Genomic DNA, 17190 nt, shown 5'->3' with positions numbered 1-17190 from the left:
CTTCCAATCAGCATGCAGTATTTCACTTATTCCACATTAAATCAAAGAATTACAAATAAGTTGTATATTACAGGGAAACCTTTCCAGGTGAGTGTCTTAGAGATATTTGAATAAAAGGCTAAATTTATTTTTCATAATGTTTTCTTGCCTATAATAAACATTTTTGCATGGGCTGTACATGTTTCAGTTCAGTCAGTTCAGTCGCTCAGTCAAGTCCGACTCTTTGCGACCCCATGAATCGCAGCACGCCAGGCCTCCCTGTCCATCACCAACTCCCGGAGTTCACTCAAACTCATGTCCATCAAGTCGGTGATGCCATCCAGCCATCTCATCCTCTGTCGTCCCCTTCTCCTCCTGCCTTCTATCTTCCCCAGCATCAGGGTCTTTCACAATGAGTTGGCTCTTCACATCAGGTGGCCAAAGTTTTGGAGCTTCAGCTGCAGTCCTTCCAATCAGTATTCAGGGCTGATTTTCTTTAGAATTGACTGATTGATCTCCTTGCTGTCCAAGGAGAGTCCTCTCCAGTACCACAATTCAAAAGCATCAATTCTTCGGTGCTCAGCCTTTTTTATGGTCTACTAACCTTAGGATGTTTTATAATTGACAAAATGGATGTAAGAGGTGGGGGTTCTGTTAGTGAAATGACTGGTGCTTCAAGGTATTCAGATTGGCTAGAAGAGAGAGACAGTCTTCATTCTTAGGTATGCATGGTAGAAGAATCTAGAAGAATCTACTTAGCTATGGTGGGTATACTCTCTGAACTGGCTCCTGTGACTTGATTCCAGAAGAGTGCTATACCCAGGCAGGATTCACAGCACTTCGGGTGCCCAAATCCATCTCTCAGGTTAGCTGAAGTCTTGGCTAGACTTAACACCTAGAATAATGTTGTGTTTATTTCAAGGGGATACATTCCTTCACATCAGCCATGATAGAAACACCTAAAAGGATGGAGAGCTGGGATTCAGATGAACTACAGAAAAGGCACTGTCATGTAAGGGCCTGATGGCTAGTAAATATATGTGCTAGTAAAAAAAACTGTGCTAATTATGCTGCTATGTCTGTAGGGGGGCCATCAGGTGGAGAGCTAAAACCTTTGCTGCTGCTGCTAAGTCACTTCAGTCGTGTCCGACTCTGTGCGACCCCATGGATGGTAGCCCACCAGGCTCCGCCATCCCTGGGATTCTCCAGGCAAGAGTACTGGAGTGGGTTGCCATCGCCTTCTCCGCTAAAACCCTTACCTACCTCTAAATCCTAGCAAACATAGCCAGTTGTTTGCAAAATTCAGTTTCCCCTTCTGGGGCACACACTTCAATAAGGTTTGCCAGCCCACCTTCAGTTGGATGTGGGCATCAGCTGACTAGGCATCAGCTGAAGTCTAGTCAGAGGAATATGAGAGTAATAATGTGGGCCATGAAAGGCATATCATGGCCTTTAAAAAATCAGTGCAGCACCTCTGGGCTCTTTTCCTCCTTCTGTCAGGTGGATACAGGGGTAGCTGAGGCTCAGGGAATGGTACCCGCATTAAAGGGGCCTGGGTCCTTGAGTCATCCTAGGGAAGCTGTCACGTAACATTTACTTGGACCATAATGGGAGTGAGGAATAAATTTTAATTGCATTTCAACCATTATGCATTCTTGGGACTATTAACACAGTTTAGCCTACGTAACTGAATCAGGAGACACTGTCAATATTTCTATAAAAGAACCTAATACTTATTCAGAAAAGCCATGACAAACCCAGACAGTGCAAACCCTAACCCTAACCCTAATTCAATTTTTAACATTTTATTTATTTTATTGACGTATAGTTGATTTACCATGCTCTCTTGATTTACCTACCCTACATCTGGCTCCAGGAAGCGTTAGGGTTAGGGTTAGACCTATATAGTCAAAGCTATGGTTTTTCCAGTAGTCATGTACGGATGTGAGAGTTGGACCATAAAGAAGGCTGAGCACCAAAGAATTGATGCTTTTGAACTGAGGAGTTGGAGAAGACTCTTGAGAGTCCCTTGGACAGCAAAAGGATCAAACTAGTCAAACCTAAAGGAAATCAACCCTGAATATTTATTGGAAGGCCGAGGCTGAAGCTCCAACACTTCGGCCACTTGATAAGAAGAGCTGACTCACTGGAAAAGACCCTGATGCTGGGAAAGATTCAGGGCAAGAGGAGAAGGGGATGACAGAGGACAAAATAGTTGGATCATCACTGACACCATGGACAGGAGTTTGAGCAAACTCAGGGAGATAGCGAAGGACAGGGATGCCTGGCCTGCTGCGGTTTATGGGGTGGAAAAGAAATGGACACAACTTAGCGGCTAAACAACAAAAGCCTATGTAACTGAATCAGGAGACTGTCAATATTTCTCAAAAGAACCTAATAATTGTACATGACCAGACTAACTGAGAACAGTTTGCATACATTTAGCTACAAGTGATCAACACGCTGTATTTGCAGAATAGCTGAGAAAGAAAGTTGTGTTTGGGAATTAGCAGACAGAATCTTGGTCTACTCCTAGATCTTTTGAATTTTGTTCTTTCCTTTTTCTCATTTAGGAATCGTGACAGGAATCATAATACCCTGACAGAAATAGCAGCTAAGAATGACTGAACTGTGTGTCTGGAACTGTTCTCAGAATTTTATGCACTAAATTCTTTTAATGTTTATAACAACCCTAGGAAACAGATGCTACAATATCCCCCACCATTTTATAAATAAGGAGAGGAGCACAGAGAGACCGTGTTGACCCAAATGTATACCATTGATAAGGGACAGAGAGGGGTCTTGAACCCATGCAGTTGGCCACTGGTGCACATTTGTTTAATCTTATTCCCACACTGCCTGTCTCCAGAATATCATAGGAAATTCAAAGATGAATGACATTTGGGTTTATAAAATTAAGTATTATACAAGGAAATGGCAACCCACTCCACTATTCTTGCCTGGAAAATCCCATGGACAGAAGAGCCTGGTGGGCTACAGTTCATAGGGATCACAAAGAGTCAGACACGACTGAGTGACTGAGCATCCAAGGTAGTCCACGTAGCACTAAGAGGAATACAAAATATTGTAGAGTTTCAAAGAAGGGAGAGAGAATATCTAATCAAAGAGATTTGGAATATTTTAGGGAGGAAAAATGTTTTTTTCTATTCATTTTAATTCCACAAAATTTTCCACAGTGTTTAATGCCAACTCTTCAAAGAGTTGCTAGCCAGGTAATAAGTACAAAATATAGCCACACTAATGTGTACTCAGGAAAATATTCTACCATTTAAAGTAGGAAAATGAGACTTGAATAGTCACAAAATTAGTTTTTATTTAAACTTCATCAGTTCAGTTCAGTCGCTCAGTCATGTCTGACTCTTTGTGACCCCATGGACTGCAGCATGCCGGGCTTCCCTGTCCGTCACCAACTCTCAGAACTTGCTCAAACTCATGTCCATCGAATTGGTGAGGCCATCCAACCATCTTCATATTCTGAGCTAATTTATGTTTCTTTTTAAGTATTGGCTTGGCCAAAAAGTTTGTTTGGATTTTTCCATAAGCTGCTATGTTAAAACCCCAAGAAACTTTTTAGCCAACCCATATGTCCGAACTGAGTCTTTCTGTTGCTACTTTCTTTACTAGGTGAAAAAGTATTTGCATTTTCACAAGTATATTGAATCTAACATGCCTATCAAAAAGTATACACACAAGGGCATGGATCAAAGAATTTTCAGAAAGTCAATATAACCTCATAAACCTTTACTTGGGCTTCCCAGGTGGCTCAGTGGTAAAGAATCTGCCTGCCAATGTAGGAGAGGTGGTTTCAATCCCGGAGTTGGGAAGATCCCTTGGAGTAGGAAATGGCAACCCATTGCAGTATGCTTGCCTGGGGTATCCCATGGACAGATATCCTTGGAGTATCCCTGGCATAGGTTATACTCCATGGGATTGCAAAAGAGTTGGCCTTGACTTAGTGACAAAACAACAATCTTTACTCAGATTAAAAAATAAAATATGACTGGCACCTCATAAGCATTCTTCTGCTCCTTTTTAATCACCACCCTATCCCAAGGGTAACCATTATCCTAACTTTAAACAGAATAGATTGGTTTGCCTGACTTTGTACTGATATGAATGGAATCATACATTTGGACTCTTTTGTTATGGTTTCTTTCCTTCAACGTTGTTTGTAAGACGTTTGTGTCATCCATACGGTTGACCATCACAGTAATTTGTTTATTGTAATTGCTGCATAGCATGCCATTGTGAATATACTACAAGTTATCCACTTTACTGTTGATAAGTCTTTTGATAGTTTCCATTTTTTTCTTTGGTACAAAAGATGCTTCTATGAACATTCTAATACATGTATTTTCATGCACATAACTATATATTGCTAAATATTGCTGTCTGAAATATACCTAGGACTGGAATGATAGATCATAGGGTATATAGGCACCTAAAAAGGTACTTCCTACCTAGAAATTAAGCTCAGTAAACAATGTTTTGTGTGCGTATTAGCCCAAGTCACATCAGAAAGCCTTAGCGAAATAAGCATCAGTTGTGAGAATGGAAGTGTCAACATTCATACAACATATTCATCGTCATTACTCTTTCTAGAGTCAAATTTAGGCCACTAAATTCAGTGGGAACTTATCAAGGGACTGGTTCTTGTCATTTTTCAAGAAATTGCTTTCACTCTCTCATACTAAACTTTAGGGCATGTGCTTCAGTACATCTAAAAATGTCCTAGGGATTCCTGGTGGTCCATTGGTTAAAGCTCTTGCTTCCAATGCAGGGGACTATGTTCGATCCCTGGTGGGGAAACTAAAATCCCATATGCCACACAAGGGGGCAAAAAAAAAACTGTCTTCAAGGTCAGTTTTGACTGGAGTGCAGGGAGCCCAAGGTCCCTGCTCTTGCTGTTATGGACTCTCTCTCGGGACACTGGTGTCACTGGTTCTTCTAGTGCAATGAAGTAAACTTCACATTGAAGGCTTCAAGCCCCTTTTGCTGTGGGCTCATTTCCTGTCATTTGCGCTATAGCGTGCTATGAAATTTCTGTTTATGAAATCATAACAAAGGGCATAATAATGCCAATTATTTGTCTCATCTCTGCCCAAACACCTAAAGGGCATAATCTCTTGGCAGTTGAGGGTTTTTTCCATGCTTATTGGCATTTAGATTCTTGGCAATGTTAGACTGTTTGGGGTACAGTAAACTGAAAGAAAACAGCATGTTAACTTTTTTCAAAATATAACCAAGTTGCTAGAATCAAGACAAATGAATGTTTTTGTCTCTACACTGGGCACGGTATTTTTCTTAAAAAACACTTATAATTCAAGGGACCATTCAGATGTTAAAGTCTGGGTGTCTCCCTCTGCTAACCCTTGGGTAGCACATGATCAGGTCATTTTGCAAAAAAGCAAATACCTCAGCCCTGCTACAGGCCAACTTGGCCTGTGCTTTTTGTAATAGCAACCCAAGGAGGAAACATCTGGAAAAATACCATGACTGAGCTGGTGGGATCAAAGACCAATGTGAAACGGTCTATTGTTAATTTCCAGGAACTGACACAGAGTGTAGAATGAAATAATTCAGTTGGGCAGGAATCTTGTCAGATTTCTGAAAGGCTTGCATATCACTGTATTGTCTCGCTAGACAGTAGAAGGAAAAATAGCTCAGCAAAGTTGGGGGAAAAGAAATCTTGGTGCGTGTGTGTAAGTGTGTATATGTGTGCATGCAGTGTGTGCACACAGGTGCCAGACAACTCAAATCTGTAATCAATATGTTCCTGGTGGATTCCTCTGATGGCAGGGACAACTTGCCATAAAAGTCTCGAAAGAATACAAAGACCAGCTGAAAGAACACTTAAGTCCTGAACTGTGTTTGCAAAGAAGCATCTTGGTTCCCCACCAGACTGAATTCCAGAGGCCATGGCTCTCGGTTTATCCTTGCTCTCCATAGCGAATGGTCAGGGTCTGGTACATAGTTTGCAATATCCAAAAATCTATTGGGTGAAGACTAAATGAATTTATAAGCGAATGGGACAATAAATAAAACAAGCAGCCAAGCTCTACAGTCTAAGGGCTGAATTTGACTCTTGTCAACTGTATACCATTGGCAGTCAATTTATCTCCCTGACCTTTACTAAAAACACTAAAGAAATAGGGGAGAAAAGAAAACAGTATTACCTAGCTTGAGTGGATATTTGATTTTGAAGTGAAAGCCACTCAGTCGTGTCCGACTCTTCACAACCCCATGGACTGTATAGTACATGGAATTCTACAGGCCAGAATACTGGAGTGGGTAGCCTTTCCCTTCTCCAGGGGATCTTCCCAACCCAGGGAATGAACCCAGGTCTCCCACATTGCAGGCGGATTCTTTACCAGCTGAGCCACAAGGGAAGCCCTATTTGATGTTAGGTAGTTAACAGAATAAGGACTAGAAACACCTTTCAAATATCACTTCTCTATTCCACTGCCCATGGGAAGTGTTTAACGGGAAAGGAATGGATGTAGGTTGAAGAAATGTTCAGTGGATGAAATTATGCATACACGGTGGCTCAGGCAGTAAAGAATCTGCCTACAATGCAGGAGACCCAGGTTTGATCCCTGGGTCAGGAAGATCCCCTGGAGAAGGGAATGGCTACCCACTCCAGTATTCTCGCTTGGAGAATTCCATGGACAGAGGAGCCTAGGGTCCATGGGGTTGCAACGAGTTGGACACAACTGAGCGATGAATGCTTTCACTTTCATTTACATATGTGTGCCAACCTCTGAGAGTACAGCATTGAGTAAACATAAACCACAGTGCAGACGGTAAATAAAAATTAGTATTAGCTAAAGTCTTTGCTAGGATTATGACTATTGAAAAGATCTGGGGGGGAAATCTGAACAACCAGAACCAGGCTCTATGACTCAGACAAAGATTCTATGTTTGAATATCAACCCCGAGGGGCTGGTATCTTTATCTGTTTTTTCTATTCATCTACCCAAAGGTCTAGGACAATGCCTGACACATTATAGACGGTCGGCACTTATTTGTTGAATGGACAAATAAACCTTAAAACGCTAAAATGAAAAAAATAGGGGGAGAAGGCCTTAAAGAATATTGTGTTAATCACGTTAGTTGGCCGGTTCACTTACTCTCCATCTTCTCAACTGAAGGCAGAGGTCATCAACACGGTCCAGCTGGGATGCTACATAATGGTACCTGTGCCTGTACAGTTTAAAGGACAAAAAGATGGAGAATAAAAGGTTTTCTCTCTTCTCCCATCTACAGCCTTTTCTCCTTTTCCCTACAACCTCAATACTTGGGTAATAAAGTCAGAAGTCTGAAGAACAGCAGAACCAGATTCACCTACTTAATGTGTGATGCATTATTTAGTTATAAGAAGGAAGAGGAAGTGCCAGCTTTCTCTCTTTTACAGTGTGTGCGAACATAAATCAAATACAGGAAAGTTGTAAAGCCATCGTGCAATTTTTAAACTTTTATAACTCTGGTGTCAGGGGTGTTAGAAATCATTTGTAAATGGCATGCAAATCAAATTTACTTCCTCAAGTTGTTAAAACCTCAGTTCTGCTAGTCCCAGTACCAGTTTTTTTTTTAATCTCATTGCCTATAATAGGTATATAAACATTTGTCACAGGCAGGCATTGAAACGATGAATATGTTTTGCACAAGCACATGAGGTTATTTTCATAAAGGTGAAAACATTTTTGTTTTAAAGTGTCATTTACAGATTTCTTCTCACCTTGCCTAGAACTCAGGTTATTAACAAATTTAGAAAAGCCCAAGGGTATATGGAAACTCCTCTCAAGGAAGAAACAAAGCTGGAACAGACAATGTTGTTTTTCATTATGCTTCTTATCAGTTTCTTTTCTTTGCAATGAAATCACTCTGGCTTATTCATACCCTTTGGAGAATGAGACTGTGTTTTACCATAAAGACTGACTACTCAGTCATTCTCCCCAAAGGCAGTGTCTGTTGCAAGAGAATCTGCGGGAATCCCTTGACTTTGACTTGTGTGTGGATTGACAAGGCTAAATTGGGTCCGAGTTGCTCGCTGCATAATATTAGATGAGACAAGGGCTGCAAGGGGGAATCCACAAGAGGCTTCCCTTCCTACAAGCATAAACTGAAGCCAAAGTGAGAGATCTTGCTTTGCTTTTATAAAACACATCTTTCTGTACCCTTCTATCTTTTAATCCCTAGCATCTCTTAACGTTCCTCTCCCTCGAAAGGGCAAACAGAAGGAAGAAAGGAGTCGTATCAATGACCAAGTTTCTTTCAGCAAAAATTCTTCCTTGTTAGCCATTCTGCAAAAGTTCATTAGCTGAATAAACCATTCTCTGCAGACCTCATCTCTATTCCTCTCTACTTTCCCCTCCCCCTTCCTTTCTTTTTAACCTTTCAGTGCAGAATTAAGTCTTTGTGATATTCAGCACATCAATGAACTCTCGCCCAGCCTGGGGGGACCTCGGGGGCCAGCGCAGGGGCGAATCTGTGGGCTGCATTCCAATTCAGTGAGGTGGTGACAAGGAACCCAGCCCAGTCGTCAAATAGATCCTGTGTCTGCATATGATTCATAACCCGAACATGTTTAGAAAGGGACAGAAAGGAGGAAGAAGGCATGGGATTTGGAGTTATAGAGTCAGTATTGTGCGAAGATTTAGAGCATTATGGGGGTGAGAAAAAGAGGATTTATTCTTGAGTCCTGGCAGCACTCAATCCACTGGCAGATCTGCTTCAAAAGAAGGCCAGTGACTTTATACAGCAGCTTTCCAAATAAGCTCAAGTTAAAACAAAACAAAACAAAGCCCACGACTAGTCTTCCCACCCCAGCAGCCCACTTCTACCCTCTCATGGCAAAATAAATGAATGAGTAAATGAATGAATGAATGAAATGAACAAGTCCTTTTCAACTATAGCTGGTTTTGTCTATGATTTTGTTTCCTTTTGGATAATGTAGGGGCAAAAGATGAATTAGCTGCTTATGCTTTTTATGAGATTTGGGGAAAACTGCTGCAAGGATATTTAAACAGTGAACTTAGAGAACGAATTAATTTAAGGGTTCTCATTTATCCACATGGAGTGTAATAGATTCAAAGCTAAATAATCGATTGGCTAGACATACTCTGATTCCTAAAAGTTTTAAGGAAAAGATTAAAGATTTTTTTAAAGGATGCAACAAAACTAATACTGGAGTTAAAAGGCACTGGCTATGTGCCTATTTTTTTATTACCCCCTGATTTTTAATAAATTTATTAAATAAATTTTAATAAAACGCATTTACATTTTATCCAGCAATCTCCCTATAATATACATGGCTGAATATTAAAAATGGTAGGAGCTAATATCACTTTGAATAAGCTGATGCTTATCCTACATTTTAAACGATAGATGTCTCAAGACCCTCATTAAGACAGAATGCCTCAAAGCTCCAGATAGCAGCTATGCATTTTCTTCAGTTATCCAAATAAAATATCTGATTTAGTCACAGAAATCTCACAATAATTGTCTCATCTTTGGGAACTTAAACAGCTTTGCCTTTCTTATTTATACTCTCAGTTATCTCTGGCATTAACATAAACTATCCACTGTGATCAACTAGCCCTGAAGACTGTATGGCATATGAACAGTCATATTCATCATAAGATGCTTGGGAAGGTAAAGGTGGAAAAGGGATTCCAATAATTAATGATATGTAAGATGCTGCCGATGACCAAACCAAGAATTCCAGATCTGCTATTTCTGAAATGTTTCAGCAATGCTACTCTGCCCCCTCTTCCCCCCGCCCCCACCCTAGAAATAAGAGATGGATTAAGTCCAGTTTGTCAACAGGTATAGATTTTAAGTCTTGAGTGTGCTAATCTATCTACTTAGTTTATTGAAATAGTCCCATGGGGGACTTGCCTGGTGGCCTAGTGGTCAAGACTTCACCTTCCAAGGCATGCAGTGCAGGTTTCATCCCGGGTCAGGGAGCTAAGATCCCATGTGCCTTGTGGCAAAAAAGACCAAAACGTTAAAACAGAAGGAATATTGTAACAAATTCAATAAAGACTTTAAAAATGGTCCATTAAAAAAAAAAAAGCTAGTCCCATAAAACCCAAGACAATTTGTATTCTCCTATGTATACGGACTTCAATCTTGCTTACAAAAGAGAACAAACATTTTTAAATGTGGAATAAATTATACAGAATAAGGGCTTGTTTCTCTACTCTGGGACATCTTGCTTCTTGCAAAGCACAAGCATAATTTCACTGCCTCTCTTCAGTGAGTTGAGACTGATGTCATTGGTTGGGACCACAGTGATCTGAGGTCAAAGTCTTTTATATCACTGAACAAAGAAAGAGAGGAGCATTTTCAGGCAGCTTTGGATGAAATGGTTTCAAAACCAATTTGGTATTCCCACCCTCTTCTCTAAAAACAGAAGTGAAGAAAAGTATTATAATTCTTATTTAACGAAATGCACTAAAAAATTCTCAGTAAAAAACTTTATAGCCAATAAATTCTGCATTCACTGTGTGTGAAGTAAGAGTTGAGTTTGTATTCTCAAATTAATTAAAATCTTTTAACTTCCACTAAAGCTACTGTATTCTTAATCCCTTGGGCAAACTGGTTTAAGTTGATAATTCCTCCTAAATCCTAATTTTTATTGAAATTTTTAATCATTATGAGTTCTGCACATAGCAGCCTCAAATTAAAAAAAAAAAATACATTCCCCTGCCAACAAGGAATTTAGAAATGATTTTTCTTTGTTTCTTGGGGATCTTTTCCCAATTTGAGGCTTGCCAAGACAGATTAGGATTAACTAAAAGGTTTTCTAAAGATATATTTAATGTCCTGACCTGGGTAGAGTGGCACCTGGTTGGTGGCACCTGTCTCATAACAGTAAGGGACAAAACAACCCCTTGTTTATCCCAGTTTGGCTTTTGCTCTGTGCCCATGCCTGGTTCATTCCCTGGACACATGGAAAGAAAAAAAAGGAAAAGGAAAAAAAAGATATATTTAAAACCCAAGTACATTTTCTAACTGTTAATAGCTGTTAATATTTCTTTCACAGAAGCAAAAATGGAGCAATGATTCGCAGCAAAGTGACCAAAGGCACAAAGAGGTTTTATAGACAAAACACACAGCTTAATAGCTTATGTGTTTCTAGAAAATCTGGATCAGCAGCTGCATGTGCACCTGCTCAGCTGCCCGGACCTTTCTTTATATTATCAGGCAAGCCTCCTTCAAACTGGACTCTCTAGAATCTGTACCCACTGTTTCCATGCAGCTCCCTTCCTAACTCATGTAAACCACACCGTTGGAAATAAGGCTTATTTCCCAAAGATTGCAGTTCCTGAAGACTATGGTCTGGGTCACTATGCAGTCAACATAGAGAGTATGCCTGAGTTCATCAAAGTATAATCTGTACCTCAACTTGAACCCCATTAGGTGGATTTGATGAATGGACCATTCACCCTTTGTGTGTTATTTCTATAGGTAGTAATTAATGTTGTTAGCATTATTAGGGGAAAAGTAAGCTGAGCACCAAAGAATTGATGCTGTTGGACTGTGGTGTTGGAGAAGACTCTTGAGAGTCCCTTGGACTGCAAGGAGATCCAACCAGTCCATTCTGAAGGAGATCAGCCCTGGGATTTCTTTGGAAGGAATGATGCTAAAGCCGAAACTCCAGTACTTTGGCCACCTCATGTGAAGAGTTGACTCATTGGAAAAGACTGATGCTGGGAGGGATTGGGGGCAGGAGGAGAAGGGGACGACAGAGGATGAGATGGCTGGATGGCATCACTGACTCGATGGATGTGAGTCTGAGTGAACTCCGGGAGTTGGTGATGGACAGGGAGGCCTGGCGTGCTGCGATTCATGGGGTCGCAAAGAGTCGGACATGACTAAGCGACTGAACTGAACTGAACTAAAGACATTGTTATTTAAAAGAACTGCTCTAAAGGAAGCACAGAGGAAAATGTTCCCATTCAGAAACTGGGATCCATCCCATCAGTTTTCTTAACACATCAAAATTACAGGATTTTTTTTTTACTTAGGTGGTGGCTCAGATGGTAAAGAATCTGCTGGAATGCAGGAGACCTGGGTTCAATCCCTGGATCGGGAAGATCCCTTGGAGGAGGAAATGGCAACCCCCTCCAGTATTCTTGCCTGGAGAAGATAAAAACTCCATGGACTGAGGAGCCTGGTGGGCTACAGTGCACGGGGTCACAGAATCGGACATGACCAGGCGACTAACACTTTCACTTTCACAGGAGACGCCAGCTTTGTGATATCTGGGGAGGGAATAAAATGCCTTAGGACTCTTAGCAAAAGTCAGGGGAAGGGGACTTAGTCTAAAGTTAGAAAACTTTCAAAAGGTTATTTGAAAGTCTTGAAAGAATTGCATCTTTACTTTCATTGTAAGAGATACTTAGGGGATGTACTTAGTACAGAGAACTATACTCAATATCATGTAATAATCTATAATGGAAAAGAATCTGAAAAAGTATATATATATATATATATATATATATATATATATACACACACATGCATATATTTAACCACTTTGCTGTACACCTGCAATTAACACAGCATTGTAATTCAACTATACTTCAATAAAAAGAGGGACATAAATATGGTGAGAGGTGGAAAAGGAGGCTTTTCCTGGCATGTGGCTGCAAATAACAGCTAGAGGTAAGATAAAAACTCCTATGAATTCTACAGTCTGTTTTTGCTCTGTAGTCTTGACTTTGTCCTGGAAAGAACTTTCCTCTTTCCTACAGTGCTGTTCTTAGAAACAGCAATACCTTGTCTTTAAATTCTCAAAACTAAGAAACAGTTTGGACGTAGAATTGAAAAGCAGTTGTGCTTGATCATTTCTGTTTTGCCAGGAGGACATTCTTATTGCTAGTGGTAGCAATATCTAATATCTGTCTATCAGATCATGAAGAAATTCTAAATTACAAGTGTAGATGCCCATAGCATAGAAAGTATAGAAAGTCAAGTGATATTTTCCTATTATGTCCCCAACCACCAGGTTGTCAATCATGGTGAAAAGGTGAAACACTGAAAGTAAAACTTCAAAATGCACCGAAGTGATGCTTGGATATCACATTTGCTATTGGTTTAAAATTCAATTAAAAAGATGCTTTTAAAGGACTTTGCAAAATACAGCTAAAAATTTAAAATTACTCTTTATAGATTCTGCTGAATATCACACACATACTGTGATGAAATAGATTTCAGCTTTAAGACTGATCCTACATATTGAAAGAATTTAAAAACCATTCTCAATGTCATTTAGATGATTTCACTGGGTGAATGACAGTCCACTGTTCCAAGCTTTGTTTTACAAGGTATGAAATCAGATGTTTCGCACCAATAATTATCATCATTTCCAAATGAACATCTACTTGGCAGCATCCCATGTTCATGGACAGACAAGTTCCAGGTTCAAAGTTCGTTCCCACTGTGAAACAATGGGGATATTAATGGGGCCATTTTGGAAACTCACAGCTATCATCTGTTTCTGTTTATGCAAAGCAGTGCAATACACGGACATTGGAGCTGGGAGGATGAAGAAGAGTTGAAAAGTGACTTCAGAATGCTAGAAATTGAAGGCAAGCTACATGAACAAGGCTATTTATGTAACATATTTGGATTCTGTTCCCCTCCCTGGCAAAATACACACATACAAAAACCAAACTGAGGACTATGATTACTCATGAATGACAACCAAGCAGACTGGCTATCTTAAAACTTGACCTGCACGTAATGGAAAGAAAGAAGTAAACACAGACAGTTGGTTTGGATGTTTTGTGGTTTATTTACTTTTGCTGAAATCTTCAGGAGATAATTTTGTCTCATGTTCCATTTGGCAGATTATGTCAGAGTCAGAGTCAATAACTTCTGAGCAAGTACTAAGAAAAGGCAAGTTATAAAAGAGGTTACACTGTTATCACGATCTACATAAAAACATCAGCAGACTATGTGGTATGTGTTAATACTCAGTTCAGTTCAGTTCAGTCGCTCAGTCATGTCCGACTCTTTGCCACCTCATGAATCGCAGCACACCAGGCCTTCCTGTCCATCACCAACTCCCGGAGTTCACTCAGACTCATGTCCATCGAGTCAGTGATGCCATCCAGCCATCTCATCCTCTGTCATCCCCTTCTCCTCCTGCCCCCAATCCCTCCCAGCATCAGAGTCTTTTCCAATGAGTCAACTCTTTGCATGAGGTGGCCAAAGTACTGGAGTTTCAGCTTTAGCATCATTCCTTCCAAAGAAATCCCAGGGCTGATCTCCTTCAGAATTGACTGGTTGGATCTCCTTGCAGTCCAAGGGACTCTCAAGAGTCTTCTCCAACACCACAGTTCAAAAGCATCAATTCTTCAGCGCTCAGCTTTCTTCACAGTCCAACTCTCACATCCATACATGACCACAGGAAAAACTATTTTTAATTTTTAAAAAATCATGCTGGTGTATTTCATTTCAAGAAAATACAGTGGGTGACAGCCTCAAGTTCCCTATAAAAACAAACTATTTAAGCCCAAAGCTCTCATTCCAGTTCCTTTCCCTCCATAGTTTATTTTAGGTTGGGAGTCTCATTTGTGTGGCTTTTACTGGAGCCAAGAACTAGTCAAAGGATGCTTCATGTGTATAATTCTCCACAGGTCTCTTACAGTACCAAGATTATCTCAGACATTACACACGAATGTACCTGGCTGGAATATTAACAATGCTTCGATATGCTAAATGACTTTAAGTCTTGCTTCAGGAATATGTGAAGCATAGTGCAATGAAATATTCAAAGTTATACGGACTGTACAGCATTAAGGACTTCTACATTATTGTGCAATCATTGCCAGAATTCATCTCTAGGACTTTTTCTTCATCCCAAACTGAAATCCCCATTAAAAAATAACTCCCTATTCTCCTAGTCTCCTCACCCCTGGTAACCAGTATTCTGCTATCTGGCCCTGTGAATTTGACTAATCTAGATATCTCATATAAGTGAAATTAGGTTGGCTTAATTTTAAAAGGCTCAAGTAGAATAATATTTACTTATCTCAAGAAATGAACAAGCATGGGATTTCCCTGGTGGTCCAGTGATTGGTTTTCACTGCTGAGGGCGTGGGTTTGATCCCTGGTTGGGGAACTAGATCCCACAAGCTGAGTGGTATGGCCAAAAAAGAAGAAAGAAAGAAACACATCAAGCTAATTAAGTTGCTTGTTATTTAGGTATGTGTCACCCTCTTTTGTTTTTTGGTTTTGGCTTGAGTATCTTTATTCTGAATAGAAAAAAAAATCCTCAGTTTTTGCTCTAAAATTATTACAAATCCATTTAGCTTACTTTGTATGCTTTTCCTTTTTCAAGAAACTCATTTGTCATTCAGCTCCTATCATAAACCAGATACTATGTTAGGCAGACCTGGATGATAAAATGGCGATCAAGACAGACAACAGTCCCCATCCTCACATACCTTATGGTGTAGTGGGAAAAACAGTTAACAAAGAATTCGAAAGGCTCTAGCAAAGGTTCTGACAGGAAAAATGCAGGGTGCTTCCAGATACACAAAGCAGAAGCGTCAAACTCAGCTTGGGGAAAAGAAAGTTTCTGGGGAAAAGAAATGTCTAAGCTGAGACACGAAAGATAAGTGAGAATTAGGAGGTGGGAAAGAGTGATTCCAGAAACAGGGAAGAGTATCTGTGAAAAAGGACCGGAAAGAATTTCAATGGAGAAAGAGTCAAGCAAGAGAAAGGGACCAGAGAAAGATGAGATAAAGTGGGAACACAGCACAGTGGACCTTCTGTATGTCACGCTGATTCGTTTGCACTGTTTCCAAAGCAACGGAGAGTTGTAGGAGTCTGTGCAGTATTGTGACATGATTATATTTCAGAACGCTCACTCTGACGAGAACCAAATTAGAAGTGGGAGAAACTGGACCAGGTAAAACAAACCAGGAAATTATGGTAGAAATCCAAAGATGACGGCGGCATGAGCTATAGTAAAGGCAACGGAGGGATTAAGTGAAATCTTCTTTATGTTGACTCTCTCGTATGTTCTCATAAGCCAGTATAAATACAAATATATATAAAGTTCCTTTGGGTTTTTCCGTAAGATGTTGAGGAACTTTGTGGTCAACCCAATACATATTATACACACTCACACAAACACTCACACATACACATGTATTTTAAAGAACATATACAAAATAGCTAGATAAAATCATGGTTGTTCCTAAAGGGGCTCTAGCATTAAAGTGAAAATATATATGAAAATTATGTGAAATTAGATAATAAAATGAAAGGGTTTTTAAAAACAGTTGGATCTTAGATTTGGAAATTCAGTAAAAATTAGAAACAGATTTCAGTCTTAGAGACTCAATCCCACAATTCGGAGAAATAAAGTTTTAAATAAATGAAAGTTGTGAAAATGAGAAACTCCAAGTAGTTAAAGAGAGACTGCCAACTAAAGCTGTCAACAACTGCCCCATGAGCTCAGCCTCCTCACTCTGATGATAATAATGTGGGCTGTGTAGGAAACATTCATATTGTGGGAATGAAAAGTGCAAGGCACATGAGTCAGGGAAAGTGCAAAGTGGAACTCCAGAAAAATTAATTTATGTGCCAGGCAGTGAGATGAAATCCAATTTAAAATTATGGGAGGAGGGGTTCCCTGGTGCTCCAGTGGTTAAGAATCCACCTTGCAATGCAAGGGATACCGGTTCAATCCCTGATCTGGGAAGATCGCACATGCTAACAGAGCAACTAAGTCCATGCACCACAAATACAAAGCCAGTGCTCTAGAGACCTCCAGCCGCAACTACTGAGCTCACATGCTGCACTGACTGAACTCTGCGCACCTAGAATCCATGCTCCACAACAGGAAAAGCCGCTGCAATGAGAAGCCCGTGCATGTCAACAAAAAATCAGCCCTGCTTGTTGCAAATAGAGAAAGCCCATGTGCAATAATGACGACACACCACAGCCAATAAGTAAATAAAGCTTTTTAAAAATAAATTAAAAATGTATAGGGATTTTTTTTACAAAATTAAAAGAATATTATTATAATTTTTCAAAATGATGAAAACATCCTGTATGAAATGTAAATTCCAGAAATCTGGAATCTTTGTGGCTATCATCTCTCATTTTTGTCTACAACAAATTAGTATGAAGTTTAGAGACAGGGCACCAAACATGTTTAGA

General features: G+C 39.9%; 1 protein-coding gene and 1 non-coding gene across 3 annotated transcripts in view; one reads left to right on the top strand and one right to left on the bottom strand.

Annotated features, from left to right (window-relative positions):
- Positions 1 to 17190, bottom strand: part of LHFPL6 (LHFPL tetraspan subfamily member 6) — a 227510-nt gene that overhangs the window by 62332 nt on the left and 147988 nt on the right. The gene's annotated exons all lie outside the window — the stretch shown is intronic.
- LOC113902637 lies at positions 10827 to 10960 on the top strand. The gene has a single exon (XR_003513896.1). It is a non-coding gene; the product is annotated as a small nucleolar RNA SNORA48 (small nucleolar RNA).

The sequence above is a fragment of the Bos indicus x Bos taurus genome, chromosome 12 (assembly GCF_003369695.1).
Source record: "Bos indicus x Bos taurus breed Angus x Brahman F1 hybrid chromosome 12, Bos_hybrid_MaternalHap_v2.0, whole genome shotgun sequence".
In the NCBI taxonomy this organism is placed as follows: domain Eukaryota; kingdom Metazoa; phylum Chordata; class Mammalia; order Artiodactyla; family Bovidae; genus Bos; species Bos indicus x Bos taurus.
This window is presented reverse-complemented; position numbering and strand designations above follow the sequence as displayed.